The sequence below is a fragment of the Chelonia mydas genome, chromosome 2 (assembly GCF_015237465.2).
Source record: "Chelonia mydas isolate rCheMyd1 chromosome 2, rCheMyd1.pri.v2, whole genome shotgun sequence".
NCBI lineage: Eukaryota > Metazoa > Chordata > Testudines > Cheloniidae > Chelonia > Chelonia mydas.
The window spans coordinates 234,064,965-234,070,964 of record NC_057850.1 but is presented as its reverse complement, the minus strand read 5'-3'; positions in this window follow the sequence as shown (position 1 = coordinate 234,070,964).

Here is a 6,000-nt window from a genome sequence, read left to right as displayed (position 1 = left end):
AATAAGGATCCTGGCTTTGATGGAAGTAAAAAAGGAATCAGTTCATAGTAAAAATAGAAACTGTCACACATTTAGTTGCACATTATAAATAGAAATGGGTCCAAAGCAAAATATTCAATCTGTACACTGTTGGAATTGCATCCAGAAGGAATGTATTTTCTGGTTCAGCTATAAACTGAATAGCTGTTTGTGACGGGTTTTCCTGGGGTGCAACCTGAACTGTGGGACTGCTGAGCCAACCTGGGCTCCCTCTCACACTATGATGCTGTTGGCAAGCTACAAACCTCTGGCAGGCACTGCACTTATACAGACATCCAGAGGCAGGGACACACCCAACTGAGTTGCATGAACGCTTCTCCCAGCCACTCATGAACCAACAATAGAGAGGCTCCAGCCAATTCCCCCCAGCTCCCCAGCCTTGCACCCCAGAACTGCACTATCTTGCCCTGGTCAGAAACCTGACCAATATAAGTTCATTACCCTGTCCATCCCTCCCTTGATGTGGAGAGGTCTACTCTTTGTAAACTCAGCTGAGATTTCCCAAACACTTCAACTAATGCACACTGTTTTAGGTAAAATATAAAACAGATTTATTATGTACAGAAAGATAGATTTTAAGTGATTATAAGTAGTAAGCATAGAGATTAAAGTTTGTTATCTAAGAAATAAAATAAATTTGCAGTCTAAATTCTATAAACTAAACAGGATTTGAATCAATCAGCGTCTCACCCTGACAAATGGTATAACTCAATACACAGGCTGGGACTCTCCTCCAGCCTAGGACCACCCTCCCCCAGTTCAAAGTCTTTGTCTTCCAGACATGCTTCCAGGTGTTGACTTGTGGGGGTGGGGGAGTGAGACCGAGGCATGATGTCACTTCTCCTCTTTATAGTTTCTTCCAGCTTGCAGGAAAGATCTTTTGCTATGACATGGGTCAAGCAGTATCCGTTGTCTATGTGCTGTCTGTGCGAAGTCTCCATTGTATACAGTTCCTGGGATAGTGGATTCTCTTTAATGGGACATCAGCACATCTGGCTACTCCATTGTTGTATCTGTAAGGCTGGTTGTGGGTGTTTTCAACCTTACAATATATTTCGGTAACACACACAGAGCAAAACTTCATAACTTCACCTACAATACAACAGGATATTAATATTCAACAGATCAAAACCTTTAAAATGATAATTCACTAGACATACTTTTTACAAAACATATCATAATTATATGATAGTTGTGAATGAGGGTTCCAGGGTGTTGCTTTGAGGTATAGAGTGCTACACTGTTCTTGTGAGATTTTGGTCAAAGATGATGGAAATCTCACAAGACCCCCTGATTTCATAAGACTTCTACAATTCAAGATGGCAGAAAACTCGCAAGATCAGCTCATTTTATTAGATTTTTGCCAAGGTGGGCTGAAATCTCATGAGAACAGCTTGCAAGATTTTGGAATCTGAACCCTTGCCTCATTTCAGCCATGATCCTGAAATCTGAGATGTGGGCTTAAATGGCAGCCATGCCCATAACTTACCTACTGTCTCCATCTCTTGTCATGATGCTTTTGGAAATTCAAAGTGACAGTTTCAGCCTTTTGCCTGAAATGTGAGTAGAGTAAATCTCTTCTTCTCTGTCATCATAATAGAAGACACTTGGATGAATCACCTCACAAATTTCAAACTAATAACTTCTTATTTTTCACTGATACAACATGTAGGTGGATGACATTCCATCATTGATGGCTGTAATCACCTTCAGCCCAGATAAAGCATCCCAAGTCCTGATATTCTTTGACTTGATAAAGTATTTGTCATTTCTAGTGTCTCCTCTTCTGACAGGGATAACTTTGTTTTAATTTAAGCTGTCACACTTTGCAGTTCAGCAAGGACACGTAAGTGTCAAGTAATAATCTCCCCTCAATCTGGTAAACCAGTTAACACTGCTAATATGCAGAACTGTTATTATGTTGATTTACTTTTCCTAACATCATAATCCTCAACAGCCCAAACTTTACTGATGAATACTAGACCTATTAAAGCTGATCAGGATAAGCTTCTCCTGTCTTCACCAACCTTATTATGCTCTGGGGGCTTTTTTAAAATAATCATATTTAATATTGTATTAAACTTTCAGAATACTTTTAAAACTTCATTTTAATGCGTTTTGGGATGATTTGAACAGCCTGCAACAGTGCACACACATTGTGCATGCAAACATTTGGCTGGCAAGTAATCCAAAGCAAACTGAAGCCCTCTAGCTCTGAAGAATGCCTTCACTGCTGGATTACGGAGATTATCACAGGCCAGCACATTAATCACAATGGGGTGCGTGTGCTTCCAAGAAAAATAGTGAATAAACGTAAAACCTGCCTACGCTAATAAGATAAACAACTAAAGAAAATCCAAAAATAAGAGAGGGAACTGGTCAACCATGTAAAGAACTGTAAAAATGTCCCCACACCCTGTACGGCCTAAACATTTACTATTTCTCTGTTATAAGAACATTTCCTAGGGCCATTATCTGGTTCTATTCTCTCCCCTATGGCAAAATCAATGGGGACAATTTTGGCCTGAGGTGCTGAATTTACAAACACAGCCACTGAGTAATCTTGTCACTTCTTAGACCCTTGGGGTCTGATTCTTATTTAGACTGTAGCACCTTCACACTCCTCTGGCAGACTTGTAAATGATAATCAGTCCCTTGGTCTTTTGGCCACTATCAATCTGGATTCAGTTTATCTGGTATGTCCTCTGTTAGAAGACCATAAATTATTCTTGCAACATGATGGAATTGCTGACTAAGTACATGTAGGGCTTTTCCATTTCTGACTCTTTCTACACACAGTAACATTGTTTTTTGTTTTTATCTTGATGCCAGTAAAAATATTCAGTTCTATTCCATGTCCTTACTACTTTAATTTGCCTGACTGAGACACATGAAAACTATCACCTCTATATCTTTACTGAGTAATGACTGAGTATTACAATCAATTGGTTGTTTTGATGTGATGAGTCAAATTAGTCAATAGGACAGAATAACTTCAAAGATGAGGAAACTCTTTCTAATACATGATAGTTACCCCTTATTTGCAGTCAGGAAAATTATCAGAGATGAATAAGTTATTTGGGACAGGGACTGTTATTTACTATGGTCCAGAACCTCAATGGCATTTATACGCCTAACTTAAAATCAATGGGAGTTAGATGACTAAATATCTTTCATAGAATATCAGGGTTGGAAGGGACCTCAGGAGGTCATCTAGTCCAACCCCCTGCTCAAAGCAGGACCAATCCCCAATCAAATCATCCCTTTGGTGCTTTTTTAAGGGCTTTGTCAAGCCTGACCTGAAAAACTTCCAAGGAAGGAGATTCTACCACCTCCCTAGGTAACACATTCCAGTGTTTCACCACCCTCCTAGTGAAAAAGTTTTTCCTAATATCCAACCTAAACCTCCCCCACTGCAACTTGAGACCATTACTCCTTGTCTTGTCCTCTTCTACCACTGAGAATAGTCTAGAACCATCCTCTCTGGAACCACCTCTCAGGTAGTTGAAAGCAGCTATCAAATCCCCCCTCATTCTTCTCTTCTGCAGACTAAACAATCCCAGTTCCCTCAGCCTCTCCTCATAGGTCATGTGTTCCAGACCCCTAATCATTTTTGTTGCCCTTCGCTGGACTCTCTCCAATTTATCCACGTCCTTCTTGTAGTGTGGGGCCCAAAATGGACACAGTACTCCAGATGAGGCCTCACCAATGTAGGATGTGGACCTACATGTTTGTATAGTGGCTTGCACAATGTGGCCCTCAACTGGTTTAGCTTCTAGGCATTACCTCAATATAAAAATTAAATGAAAATAAATAATAAAAATGCATTTATAGGTCCCCAGCTGAGATGTTTTGAGGTTCTTAATTTAGATGGGCATTTTCAGTTTCCTGAATGACTTTCTCTGGTAGGGAAAATGTAGATTTGTCTGAATGAAAAGACTGGTCTTTGATGAACAATGTTGGAAGGAAAGCTTTATTAGGAATGTTTGTGTTGCCAGTGTAACATACTCTACAGTTTGAGATTTAGCAGCTTCGCCTCTGCTTGCATTCCTGAACCCCTTGGTGTCACCCCAAAATCAGGTCGTGCCTGAAACCTTGACCCTCTTTCTCCACTTCCACTCATCATGCCTATAACTTTCCCATTTTTATAACTGAATTAACACTAGCTGTTAGAGGTTACTAGCATTTAGCCTAGTTGGTGTTTACCATGGATTAAATGACAGGTTTCAGAGTAGCAGCCGTGTTAGTCTGTATCCACAAAAAGAAAAGGAGGACTTGTGGCACCTTAGAGACTAACAAATTTATTTGAGCATAAGCTTTCGTGAGCTACAACTCACTTCATCAGATGCATTCAGTGGAAAATACAGTGGGGAGATTTATATACGTAGAGAACATGAAACAACGGGTGTTACCATGCACACTGTAACGAGAGTGATCAGGTAAGGTGAGCTATTACCAGCAGGACAGCAGGGGGGAGGGGGAAAACCTTTTGTAGTGATAATCAAGGTGGGCCATTTCCAGCAGTTGACAAGAATGTCTGAGGAACAGTGGGGGGAATAAACATGGGGAAATAGTTTTACTTTGTGTAATGACTCATCCACTCCCAGTTTTTATTCAAGCCTAAGTTAATTGTATCCAATTTGCAAATTAATTCCAATTCAGCAGTCTCTCATTGGAGTCTGTTTTTGAAGTTTTTTTGTTGAAGAATTGCCACTTTTAGGTCTGTAATCGAGTGATTACAATAGACTTATAGTCCCTGAGATAATGTGGTTTCCTCCATAGGCAACTGGACCGCACTACTTCTGTCCCTCTGTCATATATTTCTGAACCTGGCAACCTGTCTCTCTCCAGAATCTCTCCAGAATCTCTTCCAACCCTGTGGAAGGTTGGCCACAGGATTATTCGCAGACTCTGCTGACACCCTTGGCTTCTCAGCAGACTCACATTGGGTGACTTCCCCACTGTGTGTATTGGTTTGTAAATGCCTGCAGTTTTGTCATAGCCCTTGACACTTCTGAATGGGCACCTTGGATTTTCTGGGAGCTGCTGCTCACAATTTATTGAATTCACCAGTTCCTGTTTCTTTCTAAAGGTTAGAGCCAGCCTGGAATGTCCTCTCCCAGAGCTGAGAGGCTGTAACAATTCACGCACTTCCTGTTTTCCAACTCCATTCTGCCATTTCCCACTACTTCTCATTGGAAGCAGGGTTTTGGTTCTGTGACTGGTGCTGGACTCCTCTGGCATCCCTGCAATGAAATATTCCTGTGTGGCAAGAGTGCCAAATAGGGATTCCATCAAGAGGATACTGCCATGCATAAATTGTCTCTTCACTGTTTTCATGGCTGACTCCACATTCCCCTTGGTCTGAGCGTATGCTGTGGAAGATATGCCTTGGTCAAATTCCCATTGCTGAGAAAATATCCTGAATACTTCAGAGACAAAATGGGAGTCCATGGTCACTGAATACAATGTCCGGACTGACACGCTTTGCAAATTACACTTTTAATTTGAGAATCACTTCCCTAGCTATGGCTTTGAGATACAGAAGCTGGAAATTCTTTCCCTCCAGAACACCCGAGGCAGGAATACTGCTTTCTCTATAGTTAAAGAATGACTATTAGGCTTCCTTGTAAGAGCTATAATTCATTTCTTTAGCCATTTCCAATCTATCTTTTTCATCCTGAGAGCAGGTTTTTTCTTTTCCTTTTCTGGGTCATGTCACACAGGCGTTAGGATTTACTGATGAGAAAATATTTCGCAGAGATTAAATACACCCTTCCAATGGTTTGGGTGCATGAAACATCCAGTTATGAGGGATGAAATTCAATGAAATCCTTATCGCTAGGTTGAAAAGTTCTCCAAGAACCAATTTCAGATTATTATCTTCTGGTTTCACAGATACCTTTGTGAAAGAAAGAAGATTAAGGGCTAGATTCTCTGCTGGTGTAAATTGGCATTGCT